Source organism: Pelmatolapia mariae, linkage group LG9 (genome assembly GCF_036321145.2).
Source record: "Pelmatolapia mariae isolate MD_Pm_ZW linkage group LG9, Pm_UMD_F_2, whole genome shotgun sequence".
NCBI classification, from domain to species: domain Eukaryota; kingdom Metazoa; phylum Chordata; class Actinopteri; order Cichliformes; family Cichlidae; genus Pelmatolapia; species Pelmatolapia mariae.
Genome location: NC_086235.1, coordinates 26,349,405 through 26,368,984, shown reverse-complemented (window position 1 = coordinate 26,368,984; position 19,580 = coordinate 26,349,405). Strand labels below are relative to the sequence as shown.

The 19,580-nt window shown below is 41.8% G+C and overlaps 1 protein-coding gene across 1 annotated transcript in view; it reads left to right on the top strand.

Annotated features, from left to right (window-relative positions):
- Nucleotides 1-19,580, top strand: part of LOC134634170 (vascular cell adhesion protein 1-like) — a 383,264-nt gene that overhangs the window by 50,846 nt on the left and 312,838 nt on the right. The window lies entirely within an intron of this gene.

The following is a 19,580-nucleotide window of genomic DNA, read 5'->3' as shown; positions in this document are numbered from 1 at the left end:
TGTAACTGAAATATAACAAAAGTTCAAACTTTTCAGACAATGCTGGCATTTTGCTGTGACTTAAAAAGTGTCTGCTTATTTTTATTTGTTTACCAAATAGTGTTAAAAGCATTAGCTAATGTAGCTTAAATCACTAGAGATTATTAACTAATTTGAACCTTCTGAGAGAGCATCGGGGTGGATGAATGGTAGGAGACTTAGGTGGCTGATGGACTTGTCAGGAGCCACTGAGCACGTCTTGTCCACTCCTTTTTCAATTCCCGTTAAGTTCAATTTATATAATGCCAAATCACAATAACACTTTCCTCAAGATGATTTATACTGTAAGGAAAAGACCTTACAATAATTGAATGAAAGCCCAAACAATTAAACTTTGACAGTGGGAAGGAAAAACACTCTTTTAACAGGAAGAAACCTCCAGCTCAGGGAGAGGCTGCCATCTGCTGTGACCATTTGGGGTGATGGAAGGATGACAGGATAAAGACACTGTGGAAGAGAGCCAGAACTTAATGACTCATAATTAAAGGCAGAGTGGTGTATAAACACATAGTGTGTGGGAAAAGGTGAGAAGAAACATTTAGCAGCCTAGGCTATTGCAACTTAACTGAGGAACAGTGCTGGTAAAGTTACTTGAAAATAGTAATTATTGACTAATTACTGATTACTTCTCCAAGAAAGTAATCCTGTTACTTCACTGAATATTTTCAAAAGTAATTAGTTACGTTATTACTTAGTTACTTTTTAAAAACATGATACACAACTGAATACATAATAAAGCAATATACCTTTTAGCCCAATTCTACTTTTTCTGCATAATCCATCTTATAAAATTGAATCAAATGAAAAAGTATCTTTTTAAAACTTGTTTTATTACTTTTGACAGACAGACGGACAGACGGACAGATGGATGGATAGATAGATGAAACTTTATTAATCCCTTGGGTGGGTTCCTCCGATAAATTCAGTTTCCAATAGCACAGCACCGACAGAAGTTGCATGTTACAGATACAATAAGGGGAATGAGAGTAAGGATATAAGCATAAATATACACATATACACATATATAAATACAGAATATATAATATGGATAAATAGGATTGCAGATTTGAGTGAGTATATTGCACAGTGATTGTTGCACAGTCGAATATAAGAAAAAAAAATACTGCAAATATTGCACAGTGTAAAAAAGCACTACAGCTCAGTTGTTCCTGCCCCTGTTTCCCCTCCCTCTCCCCTCCAGTGAGGAGTTAAACAGTTTGATGGCGTGTGGGACAAAGGACTTTTTAAGTCTGTTGGTTTTTGACTTTGGGAGAAGCAACTTGTCTCTGAATAGGCTCCTCTGATTGTTTACGGCCATGTGCAGAGGATTCCCAGCATTGTCCATAATGTCCAGCAGTTCCTTTAATGTCCTTCTTCTCTGCCACTGTCACCAGAGTGTCCAGCTTCATGCCGACCACAGAGCCAGCCTTCCTGATTAGTTTCTCCAGCCTGGATGAGTCCATCTTTGCTGTGCTGCTCCTCCAGCACACCACAGCATAGAAAAGTACTCCTCCAACCATCGACTGGTAAAACATCCTTAGGAGCTTCCTGCAGATGTTAAAAGACCTCAGCCTCCTGAGGAAGTACAGTCGGCTTTGGCCTTTTTTATACAGGGGCTGCGTGTTACATGACCAGTCCAGTTTGTTATCCCACCACAGCCCGAGGTACTTGTATGTGTTGACCACCTCCACCTCCTCTCCCTCTATCTGAACTGGCAGTGGACCTGGTCTGGACCTCCCGAAGTCCACAACCAGTTCCTTGGTCTTTGAGGTGTTGAGTTGCAGGTGGTTTGTGTGACTCCATGTGACAAAGTTCCTCACCAGACTCCTGTACTCCTCTTCCTGGTCATCCTAGATACACCCCATGATGGCTGTGTCATCTGCAAACTTCTGAATATGGCATAATTGAGAGTTGTAGCAGAAGTCAGAGGTGTACAGGGTGAAGAGAAGAGGGGACAGCAGCACAGTTACCTGTGGTGCTCCTGTGCTGCTGACCACAGTGTCAGACGTGATGTCCTTCAGCCGGACGCACTGTGGTCTGTCAGTGAGGTAGTCGGAGGTCCAAGCAACCAGGCAGGGGTCCACCTGCATCCTGTTTAGTTTTTCCTGAAGCAGACGTGGCCGGATTGTATTAAAGGCACAGGAAAAGTCAAGAAACAGGATCCTGACCGTGTCTTTTCCCTTGTCCAGGTGTGAGTGGGCTCTGTGTAGGAGGTACAGGATGGCATCCTGCACTCCGACATCCGCCTTGTAGGTGAACTGTAGTGGGTCAGCAGCACATGCCTTTAGCATCCTAGGACACACCTTGTCTGGGCCTGCTGCCTTCCTGGGCGAAGCTTCCTTAGTCCTGACCTGGTCAACTGTGACAGTGGGAGTGGATTGGAAGGGGGGAGGGAGGCTGTCGTGCTGTTTAGAGAGGGGTTGGAGGAGGAGGAGGTGGTTGGGGATGTCATAGTGTCGGGGGAGGGGGGGGGGCAGGGGAGGTAGGAGAGTAGGGAGAGGGCTCTGTAGTCAAGGTGGGGGTGTTGTGTGCCGGTCAAACCTTTTGAAGAATTGTATATAAATTTACAATTTATTTATACAATTTATGAACTTTATGCATATTGCATTAGGCAAAAATGAAATCATATGCAACTGTCTTTGACTTGAAATTTGTTTAACATTTAAACCTATTTTCAGCATATTCGAGCATATAAAATAAAATGATGTTTTGTGTTTGCACTCACTCTTTCAAATAGATGCAAGTAAAACACAGCAAAAAATAAATCCAATTAAAGATTCAGTGGCACTAAGTTCTGTCATTCTTAACTCTATTTTCACCTGTTTAGCAAGAGTGGAGCAGGCGGAGGTTTGCCCGGTGTTGCAGCAGACATATCAGTGGGGGGATCTGGGGCTTTCACATCCCTGTGGCAGCGTGCTAGGTGCTTGCTCAGATTTGAAGTTTAATTTTCGCTGTAGAAAGAAGTTTTCTTCCCACACAGAGTGTACAGCGGATGCTAATGTTTTTGTCACTTCTTATGGAATCAAACTCAAAGTAATGTCAGTACTTCCAAGATTTAAATGTTACATGGTCGTTCTCTCTCCCGCAATCCATATTATCCATTGTTGATCTACACACGTCACACACTCATATGTCATTTTCATGAGACACTCTCACAAACAAAATCACAACGGTCTCGTATCGCAGTAACACAGCGTGCTTACGGGACAGTAACAGTGATCTAATTATATTTTTTACAATAGTAATCCCTTACTTTACTCATTATTTGAAAAAGTAATTGGATTACAGCCCATCTCTGCTAAGGGTGGGCTCAGGGTTACTGGTTCCAGCCCTAACTATATGTTTTAGTGAAAAGGAAAGTTTTAAGCCTAATGTTAAAAGTAGAGATGGTGTCTGCCTCCCGTATCTAAACTGGGAGCTGATTCCACAGAAGAAGGACCTCACAATTTTACAGGAGGCCAAGTTAATGTCATCCAGAGTAAGCATCTGGATAGTGACCATTTTTTTAGGGGCAAATACAATAACATCAATTTTATCTGAATTTAGAAGCATGAATTTAGAGGTCATCCAGGTCTTTATTTCTTTAAGACATTCCTGCAGTTTAACTGTGGTACATAGCCCAATAATAGAGATAGATTGATCTTATTTAAGATTGAAGCATTAAAAAATGGTATGACTTCTTTTAGCAGTCTTAAAGGAATAGGATCTAATAGACACTGATCATTTAGAGGGAGTAATTACTGAAGTAAGCTCAGAAGTATCAATCAGAGAGGGTGATTCCAAATATCAGCAGCGTTGAAGGTAATTGTTTTAAGGAGTGTTTGACAGTTATACCTGGGAGCCAAGTACCCAGAGTTGTATTCAGTGAGGATCCAACACTATTAATGAGATAACTAATCTTTGTGTGTGTACTGTTTTTGCACATAGTACTGAAAAGAGTAACTGCGGAAGTATTATATCCTTAAATTTTCTGAAATACATCTAATTTAAATATTTATAAGAAACGATAAGACAAGTTTAAGGGAACACTTTCAAATGTTCAGTTTCTATACCATAAGAACCACTGTAATTGAAATTGTGGGTGGGGTCTTTAATATTTTAGAGAAGTCAATTGAGTCTAATGATAGATTAAATGTCATGTTGAGGCTGTATTTAAAAACACCCACAATATTGGTAGAGTTGAGGATGCTATATTTGTCATTTGTTTTATGTTTAAATTGTTTTTTGGGGGGTCTGGGAGCAGACACTTTCTCAAAGAGGATGGGTTTGGGGGGGATAACAGGAGGAGAGAAGCTGCAGTTTTCAACTCATGTTTTAGGGAGTCCAAGTTATTTTTTGGACACCAATAAGACAGCCAGCACTTTAAGAAGAACATGTGACTAAACATGTCACCCCTGGTCAGAGTATGTTTATATACCACTACTGCATGCCATTTACTTTTTGTTCTCTCTCTATAACCTCCATTCACTCTTCTCTTTCCCTTCATCCACAACCAACCATGGCAGATGTTGTTACTCCCTGAGCCTGTTTCTGCTGGCAGTTTGTTCATGTTGAAAGGGTGTTTTTCCTCACTGCTGTGAGTACTTGCTCATAGGGGATCATTGATTGTTGGGGTTACCTGTCTAATATTTGCAATATACCTCGATATTATACATCTATACTGTTATTGTGAATTAGTTCTATAGAAATAACACTGAACTGAAATTAAATGAAATTCTTTTTAGCCGTCATAGTTTTTTCTCCTTCACTTGCATAAGTGACACATTTCACGTTTCCTTCTCTTTACATGTCAAGAATTTTGAAGTAGACTCTTCTGTAAAAGAAAAAGACAACCATGAAGAAAAAAGAGGCCACTAATGTGAGGAGTTTTGTTCTTATTTTTACATGCTTTATATTTTATCTTGTCCTTTGCTGCTTGGTTTAGTTTACAGGAGAGGTTACGCAAAGTCATTTTATAAGATGTAGATATGGTTGGAAAGAAAATTACAGGACAAGGAAAGTAAAGATCATGATAAGGATTGATTGAAAACGTCACTGACTGCTGGTCAGAGAAACACTGTGACCACGGTTTCTTTTTACATTGTTAAGATTCGTTGTCATGTTGTTTGTTTTTTGTGTTTTCACTGCTGATAAAATGATAAAAGACTCCATAAAGGTTAATTTTTAGTTTAATAATTTTTTAATCTCATTTAAAAATAAATATTAAGAAGATATTACTTTGTTGTTGTATGATTTCTACTTAAATTATCTACATCCTTAAATGATATACTTGTATGCTGTGAGTTGTAAATGTTATTTTATGTAGGGTACCAATAGATAACCCTGCTAGAATAAAATCAAAACAAAGAGACGGCACAAGTAATACATAAACTAAATATAAAACCATAAAGTGAAGAATTATTAATTCCATATTTTATATTCATCAGGTCAGCACATTAAATCACATGAAATAAATGCTGCCTTCACTTCTTCAATAATAACAGACGTGATGAGCATTTTTCAGAAACAGCTCTTTCCACATTTACAGTAATACTGCTGTAACTTTACAGCTGGACTTCATTTGTGATAGTCAAATGTGAAATGTCAAAAGTTTGAATTCAAATGAGAAAGAAGGCTTAATGAATTTCATTGAAGTACAGTATACAAACTTTAGGAAATTTTGGGAGAAGCACAAACTGGACTCACTGTAGAGATTTTTTTTACCACTATATTCTCCATTAACAGTTTAATGAATATGCTATACATAAACTGAAAAAAACTATTTTGAGAAGTTTTATTTACATATTGGTTTCATTCGTCACCATCACAACATCACTTTTGTTGTGAAAGGCTGAGAATCACTGGTGAGTAAAAATGCTGATATGCTTACTGTTTCGCCGCTTATTTGGAATCCTCAGGAACAAAAATGAATTTTTCTCTGGAGAGATGTCGCTAAAATAAGATGAATATTTACACCAGTGTCACACTGTTAATGCTATAAAGCACTTGGTCATCTTTGCATACGCATGTAAACTGACACAGATGTACACTCACCTCCCTCCCCATTTCAAACGCCTCTGATGCTTGCTATATCATAACAGTGAAAACTGGTCATTCAGGATTCACTCTTTTATCTAACAGTTGTAAAGTCAGCAAATACAGTAAGTGCCGATTTTTTTTCCATCCACTATCATCACAGTGGTGCAGAAAATGCTATATGTAGAAAAAATTAAACAGTCCGATCTCTGTAACATCTGACATATTATATTAACATGAAAACGTCTCTCCTTCAGTTGTTATTTTAAGAGGATCACAAACAGCTGAAGTAATATGTATTTGTGTAAGTCACAGGTGTCAAACTCCAGGCCTCGAGGGCCGGTGTCCTGCAGGTTTTAGATGTGTCCTTGATCCAACACAGCTGATTCAAATGGCTAAATGACCTCCTCAACATATCTTGAAGTTCTCCAGAGGCCTGGTAATGAACTAATCATTTGATTCAGGTGTGTGGACCCAGGGTGAGATCTAAAGCTTGCAGGACACCGGCCCTTGAGGCCTGGAGTTGGACACCCCTGGTGTAAGTTGTGATTGAATTGGAAAACAGAGTGATGCAGTCTTTCTGTTGCAGGTCTCCTGTAATCTTCATTGGATAGATGTTAACTGTCTCACTGCTGTTGAAGATCTAATTTTCTGTAAATGTTTAAAAACATTAGAATGATTTTTCATCCACATTCCATAAACAGATCTGGAACTTTTCTGTTCCAGTTTCACTGAAGTTACATGGGATTTGTAAACAAGATCCACTCAGAGCTTCCAGCTGAAAAACAAATTAAATAGATTCTGAGCAGAGACAGCAAGCAGCAGTGTGGTCAAGTTGAGTTAAGCAGTCTGGATTTTGTCCATTTAGTGCTGTTTATTTAAGTGAGAGAATTTTAAAACACATTTTAAAATCACCTGGAAGTCAATAAAAAGAGAATAAAATGTGAGTAATGTGAGATTCATTGCTCTAGTTTAACCCAATATCACAGCAAAATGTGTAACAGACACACTGATCCACCATGTTTATTTCATGATTTGTAGAGTGAAGTGTAAAACGGACCTGCATTCACACTTTGCAGTAAGTTGCAGTAATCTGCAGTAACAGCAGAGGGAGATATTTTATTAAAATCCAACATGAAAATAATCACATGAAAGCTTTCAAACAGACATTACTAACTTATTTACTTGTAAACACATATTAGCCATCAAGCTTTTCTGGTGATTAAGGACGCTGGAAGTACTTCATACCTTCCTTCCTCACTACTGTCTTCTTGGATTTAAATAATCATAATTACAGCTATAATAATATATCTGTATTTATAAATAACATAATGAAGATGAGTAATGCTATATCAATGATCAATTACACACCTGCTACTACCATACTAATACCTTAATAAGGCTTAATATGTTAAGTATGTTAAGCACTTTGGTACTCCACTGGTTTTTAAATGTACTATATAAATAATGTTTGTTGTTGTTGTGTTGTTGTAATAGTGAACATCATTATATAAGGACTCCTGGGAGTGTGAACACAGCGGAGCTGGGTAAGAAGATTCAGCAGAGACTGTACGTCCTGAGAGTGCTCAGGAAAAATAACATCCCTCAAAAGCTGCTGGTGTTCTTCCATCGATGTTCTATCGAGAGCATCCTGTGCTATTGCTTCTGTGTCTGCTTTTCCAACTGCACAACAGCACAGAGGAAAATACTTCAGGGAATTGTAAAGATTGCCCAGGGGATGATCACCTGTTCTTTAGCCTCACCGGACAAACTGCACAGCTCTCGCCGCCTCAGGAATGCAGGATATATCGTGAATGACTGCTCACAGCCCACTCATGATCTGTTCCAACTGCTGTCAGGCATAGGATACAGGACGATCAAAACAAAAACTAACAGACTGAATAGCAGTTTCTACCGTGTAGCTGTTAGGGTACTGAATGGCATGTGATCACCTCCAGTTCAACCTGAGAAGTACACTGCAGTGAATGACATCCTGTGCAATAGTTTTATACATGCAATAAGGTTTTATTTATGTACTGAATGACTGTTCTCTACCTCTTTTTTATATGATTCTTTTGTAATTATATTTAAACTTTTCTCTATTGACACTGCAGGGACTGCACTTAATTTCGTTGTACTTACAATAACAATAAAGATATTCTGATTCTGAAGTGCTACCAATCGACCTAACCCTTAGATGCTCGAGTGACTGAACCCTACACTCTTTCATAAGTGAGTCAAACATGACACATTTTAAAATCAGTCTGTTTTTATGACACTTATTTTACATTTTGGTCCACACAAGAATCATTTTGTCACAGTTGTAGCCGACTCGAGAGAAAAGGACTCAAATGCAGGACGCAGATGGAGCACAGGGAACATTTCAGTGACAACGTTTTCATACAATACAAGTGTATGCCGCAAAGCTATTCAACTGTGAACTGAGCAGTGAGTTCAAACTTGTGCCGTGAACAAAGCCAAAACTATGGCAACCTGAGCTATGCAAACAACAAGTGAGATTTCAACTGTGGAAACTGCATGTTAGGTTTGTAGCTTAAACCTATTCGCTGGAACGTTCAAGACAATTTAACTACACAGCAAAAAGCATTGAACACCAAGCAGAGCTCTTTATGATTCTCGTATACGAGGGAGACCAACTGGACAAACGCCGTTCCTTCGCTTGACCCCAGTTGTTCTCGTCTGCTCCCCGTAACACTGATCTTTTATTGAGGTTACATGAATATGCATAGGTTTATTAACATATGACGTATACATACACACAAAGACTACCTTGCCTGTGCGTTGTGTAAGTGTGTGTGTGTGTGTGTGTGTGTGTGTGTGTGTGTGTGTGTGTGTGTGTGTGTGTGTGTGTGTGTGTGTGTGTGTGTGGGGGGGGGGTCAGAGTGTGACCCCATAAACGACTTCCCTAAACCTGCTGGTCTGGAAGTCCAGCAGCTCATCTAAACAAAAGGCACTTAGACTTAAACAGATATACGTGTGTTTGCTATACCATATATCAGTAAGAGCAGATATAACCTCTCTCCTGACCTTAAGTTGTGTGTGCGCATGCCAGAATGCTCTGGGAGGCACACAAGAGTCTCCACAGTCTACTAAGGATCAAACCTCTACCAACATGACACTGATTATAAAACTCTAAGCATATATGAGTAGATATTTCTAAGCATAAATGACAATCAACAATACAAATCTAACACTGCAGTTCTGCAATTTTGGGGCCAAAGGTAGAGACCGGATGGGGGGGGTCAGAGTCACTAAAACAAGAGTAAAGTTCAGGTATGGTTCCAAGAGAATGCTGGTAGATATTGGTTCTGAATTTTCCTTTACTGATACACCTGCGGCAAGAAAGCAGTTTAGAGTGGAGGGGAGAGTGGTCTGGAAGAGCGGTAAGAAATCCAAATCTCATGATGTTGTGGCAGGGAGGCAGGCAGGTGCGTGGAGTGCGCAAAAACCGTGACTATGAAGACTGTCGATAGATCCAGCGCCCAAATGCAGTGTTACGTTGGACGGAGGCCAGCAACTTGAACAGAACCCAAGCGCAGACACACAGAGCGGAGGCAAGAGAGCGTTTTAACACAATTTATTGGGAATATATAATATAGGTAAAAACACAGGGACTTGACAAACTGTGGTGTGGAAACGTAGCCGTGAGTGGCATGAACGTGAGGACAACTGGATCTGGGCAGGTAAGTATTGGTCACACTGGGGAGAGAGGAGAGCGGAGTTAAGGCTGGGTTAAAGTGGATTACCAGAGATAGTAAGTATAACAGTTCTTCCAGCTTACTTGCAGGAGGTGGCGGTGCGGTATTGAGGGGGAGGTAAGGCAATTCCTCGGAGTCTGAAAAAGGTGAAACGGCTGACCTGGGGTTTGTTGAATCCAAAGTGGTTAGTGAGCAGGAGGGCAGGCAGGTGAGGTTTGGAGATATTTCCCAGTGAGGTGGAAAGGAGCCGAGATCCAAGTGCTGAGCAGCTGTGGACACTGGAGAATAATCCTGAAGCACAAGAAACAGCGTGAGTCAATCAACTTGAGAATAGCAGCATGAACGTGAGAGCCGGTTACCAACATCAAGTAGCTGACGAACTGGCAGGGAGGAAATGACAGCGCAGAGCTTTGGCCTGATTGCCCCAATTAGCTCCAGATGTGTGAAGCTGAGGAAGTCCTGCCCATGGGCAGAGCCAAGGGTGCTCTGGCACTGTTGGAAATTCCCAGCTGCTCACTCAGACCATGACATGCAGGTTCTATGGTGCGGATTTGTGTCTGGTAATCTGGTGAGTAGCTATGAATGAGAGGTACAAGGTAAGTCAAGGCAATTTACTATGATGTTTACAAAACACAGCGGTGGCCTGCACTAACTGTGCTTAGCTGAGAATCTGGCCAAGAGAAGTTGAGAGTGCTGGCCTTATAAGTCAACAGCTTAATTACCCATAGTTGAGAGCAATGAGCAGGAACACAGGAACTGCCGGCTCTGTGGAAAAACACTGCCACTCACCCAGACCATGACAAATTGAATGTTTAAAGTCTTCAATTTTTCTTTTCTTTTCTTTTCTTTTTTTTTTACATAAAAATTACAGCATAACAGTGTGTGTCCATGTTTATGTAACTGTCCAGAAAGTTCCTCTTTGTTTACTTGCCTTGTCTCCTCACTGTATTTAGTTTGACAAATGACTAAATTGCTGCTTCTGTTTCTAGCTCTAATCACTGCACACATGTACTTTTCCCACAGATTATTGATTGCTTGGACACATCTGATACTTCCTTCTCTTTGGTCAACCCTTCTGCTTTTTTTTTTTCTGTGGCCGAGTTGTGGCATTTATCACCCTACATCTTTCCATTGCTTCAGTGATTGGGTTTGCAGTTGCAGCAACCTTCTAGTCAACTTATCATGTGTGGTGTGAAAAGCTCCTGTGAGAACTCATTGACGAAGACACATCGTGCACTGGTGACACTACTCTTGATTTGAGGGTGCTGACCCCTGAAAAAGGTGTAGGCATTAAGGGTGACGATGTCAAGAATGTACCACAGCACCATGGGCCCACTCTGTGTTTGATACTTGCGGATGTAGGTACCAACCATCTGCTCCATCATCTTTGCCCTTGTGGTAGAATGTGATCACTTTTGTCTTTTTTTCCTTTCTGGTATTTTCATCAACCATTTTATTGTGACACATCATGCTCAGGAATACAACAGCCATTCCTTTCTGTGTGACATAGCTGACCATTGTAAGTTGCCAATGAATCTAATTATGTCCCCACTATTGTAGGGACTCTGGTGTAGAGTGAGGATCCTTATCCAGGAGACGGCATAAAGGCACAACGAAAACAAAGTTATCTGTGGTGATGTTATGCCCTGTGTTTCTGAATCTACTGCACAACCTCTGGACAATATTCCCCTTCTGATAGTTCTGAACCTTTTCTCCTGGTTGTCTCCTCATATAAACCATTCATCTATTGCATAGGAGATGTGTGCATCACAAAACCAGAAGATGGCATGTAGTGAATGTTAGGTTTATATAGTGGATTGTCACTTATGCTTAGAAATATCTACTTATATATGCTTAGAGTTTTATAATTAGTTGTAGATTAATAGAGGTTTGATCCTTAGTAGTCTGCAGAGACACGTTGTGTGCATTCCAGAGTGTTCTGGCTTTCACACCCACATTCTGGGAGCATGGGAGAGGTCGTACCTTCTCTTATTGTTTAATGGTAGGATAAACGTATCTATATCTGTTTTAGTCTAAGTGCCTTTTGTTTAGATGAACTGCTGGACTTCCAGACCAGCAGGTTTAGGGAAGTCATATATGGGGTCACACTCTGACCACACACACACACACACCGCACAGGCAAGGTACTCTTTGTGTGTATGTATACGTCATATGTTAATGAACCTATGCATATTCATGTGACCTCAATAAAAGAGCAGTGTACGGGGGAGCGGATGAGAGCAACTGGGGTCAAGCGAAGGAACGGCGTTTGTTCAGTTCTCTCCCGTGCACGTGAAACATAAAGAACTTTGCCTACTCGTGTCTTGTTTTGCTGTGTAATTACATTGTCTTCAACGTTCCAGCAAATAGGGTTAAGCTACAAACCTATCAGTGAAGCTAATGCTTAAGTTTAATAAGAAAGATCTTTAGTCACACATCTCTGCTTCCCAGGTGTTTGTGGCTAATCTAAGCTTTATATCACTTCCACCTCCTGACACTGTAAAGCCGATTGTGAGATCACTACACCAGTCATCTTTCTGTACATCAATAAATCATGTTCAATTCCTTCTAATGATCTCTCCTTATTGCACTGTCAGCTTCCATTGCATTTACTGCATTGACCATGTGTGCGTTACAAACCCAGAGGATCTTAAAGCCATACTAGGGCTTGTCTGGTATGTACTGAAGAAACTTTCACTTCCCTCCTGTTTTTTTTTTTTTTTTTTTTTTTTTTTTTTTGCCTGTCCCGTTTGGCTCTTTTGCCATCAGAATTGTTGTCTAAAGGCGAAGAAAGATGCCCAACGGATTTACTTTACCAAATGGACCATCCCAGCCTTGCCGTAATGGTCTATTTGATTTCATCTTTTTTTTTTTAATTTAATTTTTTATTTTCACTTGCTAGATACGGGACAGACTTGAATGAGGAAAAGAAAAGGGAGAAAGAAAGAGGGGAAAAAAACAGCGGAGAAGAGGGGCGGGGATAAAGGGCAAAAAACAAAAAACAACAAAATAAGCAGACAAAAAATACATATATCGCCTGGATCACCTGTTGAGAATGAAAAAAGAAAACAAGCAGAAGAAAATGAGAGCAATAGAATAAACAACATCATGATGATCTATGGGAATATGACAGTAAATACTAAATGTCAAACATTATTGTGCAGCACGGCGCACAGTGTGCTTTGAGGTAGGGGCCAAAAAGGGTGTAGTTTGTGTGTGTGAGCACCCGTGTGTACACCTGTGAGCATTAGCGTGCTTGTATTTAAAAGGTTCCTTCATGTAATGATCTGCTAGAGGGTGTGGGGGGCCACAGTCCCATCCTTCAGGGCATGAAGCAGGTATGGAGGAGATCAAACTCCAGACATCCAGAGGCCCTCAGAACACAAGAGACCAAGGAAGACCAACAGAGGGGCAGCCGCGCCACTATCCCAGAAGAGCTGAGGAGAGTCCCAGATGAGGGGTCACTCAGCAGCCGCGAAGCATAAGCCAGGGGGGGTTGCAGTGACATGCCCTGGAGCTCCGCCGGCAGCCAGCTGTGCCAGAGTGACCGAGCCCCAGGCCGAGAGGCCGAGGGCACCCCACCCCCGAAGTGGCCCGAGCGAGCCCCAGGCTTCAGGCCCCGATAAGCAGCCACCAAGGAGTGAGCCAGTGTGTACCTGGACGCCCATCCCCGGACACAAAGACCCACCAACGCACCGATGTCTGAGGGCGTCTGCCACTGGCAGGGGAAGTGGTGGGGGGAGATAGGCCTCCATACCTTGGAGGGCCTGAGATGTCCCCAGAGAGGTGGCGTCTGATACCCGACCTTACATATAGACACAGACATACAGGCACACACAGATACAAACATCCATTCCCACCCTCATGCTCTCATATGCAATTACTCAACACTCACCCAACGTGGAGACAGACATAAAGAGACACTGTACACACAATCACACTCCCCAAGCATACTCTAAGCCCCGGGTCTAGGTACCCTTGCCCCTGGAGGGGGAAACTGCAGCCAGACCCAGGTGGTGTTACCCTTTTCCCTGCGGTGGGGAGATGCAGACAGCCCTGATTCCGCAGCAGCAGGGAGGCCCCACATTCCAGACCCCAGTCGGATGGCCAACTCCTCCTCCAGCAGGCCGCAGAGAACGGGGGTGTGAGAAGACTCCAAACCTCCCTCTACCCGCTCATATGTAGTGTTGATGCATGTGTGTTCTAAGGTGCATTTAAAACCCAGGAGGACATGGAGCTACCTGCCAGAGAGCAGCAGGTAAGCACATAGCCCCTCCTGATAGCCCTCAATGTCTACGTGTATTTAAAATTGAGAGGTGGGCAACGACGCCAGGGGTGAGGTGTACACCCTGATGCTAATTTGGAGTCCGTGTAGCGTGCCCACCCCCAAGATCCTATATGTATGTGTTATGAAAGTGTGAGTAATGTGAATGTCTAAGTTGTGGGATAAAATTGAGGCACAGGCAGCCAGAAGGGGACGGGGGGACGGGGGGGGGGGGGGGGGGGGGGGGGATGCCTCCCCTGCACCCTGGTGACACACCTTTACTGCCCTGCATGTGTGGGTGATTGTGATGGAGCGGGAAGAGGGAGGCAGCTGGAGATGGGGAGGGAAGGAAGAGAGGGGCAAGTGACCCCTCCCTGGGGCCAGCTCCCCCGCTGACCCCAGTAGGCACCCCCATACTCTGCAACCCGCCAGGGAAAGGGGGCCCAGGCCCATCCGGACCGGGGCCCAGTACAGCAGCACCGCCCGGCCCCACAGAGCCCGGGACAGCCCACCCGACCCCACCACAGAGAAAACTGCACCCACCCCGTCATCCACTCATCTTCCAGACTACACAAGACAATAGACGACCAGGCTGAGATCTTCCTCCACCTCTCCTATATCTCCCCCTCCTGCAGAGAGAGTTCCTGAAGAGAGGAGAGCTCCTGCAAGATGTAACAACCTCCCCCACCAGTCGAAGAGCCCCCAGGTGGCTCGATGCACTGGCGGCACCCTGCGCCAGGGCTGGGCCCCCATACACCCACCCGCCCACAACCCCGGCAACACACCAACCAGGACCCAAGCCCCCAAGGCCCAGCCAGGGCCCCAGCCCGGAGACGGAGCACCCCCACAACCCCACGCCCGTCCCGGACCCACCCTGGGGCAGCCAGGCTACCAGGTCAGTAACCCACGTTCGTCAGCACAGACCCTCCCCTAGCCCCGCTGCACGCAGCCACGAGGAAACCGTCACCTAAGAGCCACCAGAGCCCTTAATAGGCCATGACCGCTACCCCGGGTTGAGCCCCCCAAGGAAGATGCTCCTGGGGAACCCCCGATGCCCTAAGCCTGTCCCTACCCCCACACCAATCACAACAGCGAAGGTGGGACCAAACTATGACCCCCCACCCCCAGTAGGTGATGGAGCTGATCAAAGGAGCCCAGAGCAATTGATCTGATGTGGTGGCAGAGGCTGTATCAAGACTAATGTAATCTAATAGATAATTTCTATATTGGTTAAAATTAAGATTATTTTTATTTTTCCAGTTCATGAGGACTGTTTTCTTGGCTATGCATAGGGCAGTGAAAACCATATGGGCTATATTCTTTTCTGTAGTGACATTATCTAAGCTGCCCAACAAACACACTAAAGGGGAGGCTGGAATGTTACATTTCAGACACTTTGATAAGTCTTCACATATCTCACGCCAAAACTTCAGAACTGGTGGACAGAACCAAAGAGCGTCGATATAATTGTCCGGTGAATTGGTTTGGCAGTGTGAGCAGTTGTTGGTAGACGTAAAGCCCATCTTGAACATCCGATGACCTGTATAGTGCACTCTATGTAATATTTTATATTGAATTAATTGAAGACTGGGATTTCTAATTAGATGAAAGGTTTTTAAGCAAATCTGAGACCAGAAGTTTTGGTCTAAGTTAACTGATAAATCCGCTTCCCATTTTGCAATAGGAAGTGATATTGATTCATCTGTTTTAGAAAGCATTCTGTAAATTTTGGAAAGTAATTTGGGGGTTTTAAGAGTAAGAAATTGAACCACACTTGGTGGTGTTTGTAGTTCAACTTGACCCAGTTTGAATTTATTTTTTACTATGGATTTAATTTGTTGATATTCTAAAAATCTTTTCTTGTTGATCCCATATTGTGTAACTAGTCTGCCAAATGGAATAAATTCTGTTCCTTCTAATATATGTTCTAAGTATTTGATTCCTTTACCACTCCAATCTGAAAAGTTTATCATATTATTGTTTTGTAATATGTCAGGGTTGTTCCAGATAGGTGTACGTTTGCATGGGATTAATGAAGACTCCGTCAATTTTAGAAACTCCCACCATGCTGTCAGAGAAGAGCTGATATTGACGCTTTTGAAGCATTCATATCGTTGGATGTTTGAGCTGATAAATGGTAGATCTGAAATCTCTAGATTATTGCAAAGTGCTTGTTCTACATCTAGCCAAGGTTCATCTAAGAGGGTATGTTTTAGCCATCCTGAGATAAACTGAAGCCTGTTGGCTAAGAAGTAGTGCTGAAAGTTAGGTAGTTCTAATCCTCCTTTATCCTTGGTCTTTTGTAGTGTTTTTAAGCTTATACGTGGATTTTTATTTTTCCAAAGGAACTTGGACATGTATGAATCTAGAGATCTGAACCAATCTTGTGGCGGTTCAGTTGGGATCATTGAGAATAAATAATTTATTTTTGGTAAGACCATCATTTTTATAGCGGCAACCCTTCCCAAGAGTGATATGGGTAGACATTTCCACCTAGCCAGATCACCTTCTACTTTCTTTAAAAGTGGGATATGGTTTAATTTACTTAGATCTGCAAGCTTGGGAGAAACATTAATACCTAAATATTTCATATTTCCCGATTGCAGTGGTGTAGAAGAAGAATTATGGAAGGAGCAATTAATCGGAAGGACTGTAAATTTTGACCAGTTAATTGAGTAGTCTGATATTCTTGCAAAGTTTATCAATGCAATCACCCCAGAGAGATTGGTTTGTGAGTTTTGGAGAAAAAGTAGCACATCATCCGCATAAAGGCTGATTTTATGTTCCACGTTCTTGCATTTTATGCCCTTAATTACTGAATTCTGTCTAATTGCTGCTGCTAGTGGTTCAATAAAAATTGCAAACAGTGAAGGGGAGAGTGGGCATCCCTGCCTGGTGCCCCTCAGGAGACAGAAGCTGGAGGATGTCTGGTCATTTGTTCTGACACAAGCTGTTGGGGAATTATATAATATTTTTAACCAGTTAATGAAAGAGGATCCAAAACCAAATTTGTGTAAAGTTGCAAATAGAAATTTCCAGTTAACTCTGTCAATGCTTTTTCTGCATCTAAAGAAAATATTGTAGTTTCAAGGTTTTTACTGTATGAGTAGTCTATCAAATTAAGTAATCTACGTGTATTTGTTGATGAGTGCCTACCTTTTATGAAACCAGTTTGGTCAGGATGAATTAAGAGGGGGGTTATTTTCTCTAATCTCTTTGAGAGAACTGAGGTCTTAAACAGCTTTAACAAGCACTTCGTAGCTACTGGTTATTTATTTAACTCTGTTGGAGCAGCCCCCATGATTCCCTGCACAGAACCTCAAACATATTTTGGGGAGCTTTTTGATTTTTCTCCTTTTTCTGTCCAGGAAGTGCATACAGCTCTTAAAGCCTTAGATCACAGGAAACCCCCAGGGCCAGACTTAATAGAGCCCTTTTTTCTGAAAATAGCAGCTGATTACATTGCACAACCTCTTACGATCCTTTTTAATCTCTCAATCCAAAATAAAGAAATTCCACTCGTTTGGAAGTCTGCTTTTGTTACGCCAATATTAAAAGGAGGCGACCCGGCCATTTTGACTAACTACAGGCCAATATCAAACTTGTGTGTTTTGGCAAAAGTCCTTGAGTCTCTCGTCAGTGAGCAATTAAAAGAGTTCTTGTACTCTAATGAAGTTCTTTCAAAACTACAATCTGGGTTCAGAAAACAGCATAGTGCTGTCACGGCTGCCACAAAAGTGATAAATGACATACTTGTTGCTCTTGATAAAAAACAGCACTGTGCTTCTCTCTTTATTGACCTGTCAAAAGCTTTCGACACTGTGGATCACGCCATTTTAAAGCATAGACTTCTTTCTTTGGGGCTGTCTAGACATGTTGTCTCCTGGTTTACTAATTATTTGAGTGACAGGACTCAATGCATTAAATGTGAAAATCTGTGCTCAGAACGTTTGAATATTCACAATGGGGTGCCACAGGGTTCAATTTTAGGACCTCTGCTGTTCATCATGTATATAAATGATTTGGGACAAAATGTGTCCAATGCTAGTATGCATTTTTATGCTGATGACACAGTTATTTATTCCTTTGGCTCAAACCTTGAAAAGGCAATAGAATCATTGCAGAAAGCTTTTGACGTGGTTCAGCACACACTTCTGGAGCTGAAATTGGTTCTCAATGCTGAAAAGACAAAGCTAATGTTGTTTTCAAACATGAAGAGATTTCCTCAAACTGTCCCTTTGGTGTCCACTCTTGAGGGAAACCTCATAGAAGTGGTGCATACGTATAAATATCTTGGCTTTTTAATTGATGATTCTCTGACCTTTAAACCTCACATAGACAATCTTGTGAAAAAACTCAAACTAAAATTGGGATTTTTCTTTCGAAACAAATTTTGCTTTTCTTTTGAGACAAAAAAGCGTCTTGTAAATGCTACATTTTTATCTGTTTTAGATTATGGTGATCTGCTGTACATGAATGCTTCCGCCCAGTGTCTTCATAAGATTGACTCAGTATATCATGGCTCTTTACGGTTTATTACAAACTGTAGGGCCTTGACCCATTGTTGTGATCTGTACGCTCGAGTGGGATGGCCTGCGTTGTCCTCCAGGAGGTTTGCTCACTGGTGCATTTTTATTTACAAGGCCCTGCTTGGACAAATGCCCACCTACATTTGCGATCTGCTCACACGGAGAAGTACTGTTTCTTACAGCCTGCGTTCAAGCGATCTTTTTTTGCTCAATGTACCATTTGCCAGAACTGAACTGGGAAAGAGGGCTTTTACTTATGCTGCCCCTTTCACATGGAACAAGATGCAAAAAGACTGGAAGATAGCAGATCTTATTTTATTAAATGCTTTTAAGTCCAGATTGAGAGAGCCAGAGAAAAATGTTTTTAAAATGTAATTGTTATTTATAATATGTATGTAACTTTGTAATTTCAATGTGTTGTCGCCTCTTGGCCAGGACTCCCTTGAAAAAGAGGTTTTTAATCTCAATGGGACTTTTCCTGGTTAAATAAAGGTTAAATAAAAAAAAAAAAAGAGAGCTTTGCAGATTATTTTAAGGTCTACATTTATAAGGGATATTGGACGATAGCTTGAGGGATATACAGGGTCTTTGCCTGGTTTTAGCAGGAGACCAATGTTGGCAGAATTCATATTTGATGGAAGTCTGCCCTTTTCTTTGATTTCCAACAACGTTCTATAAAAAACTGGTGCTAGAATCGTCCAGAATTCTTTGTAGAATTCTGCAGGATAGCCGTCTGGACCTGGAGCCTTATTATTGGGCATACTTATCAGGGCTTCCTGGAGTTCACCTGGCGTCAGTGGTGAATCCAGTGCCATTGCTTGAGTGTCTAATAATTTTGGAAGAGTTATGTTGTCTAAAAACTGATCAATTTCCTTTTTAGATGGGTTTATTTGTGGTGAATACAATCTTTTATAGAAATCCCTGAAAATGTTGTTTATTTGTTTCGGGTCATATACTGTGTTCCCAGATGAATCTTGAACAGCACATATAGTTGTTTTTTCTTTATTTATCTTT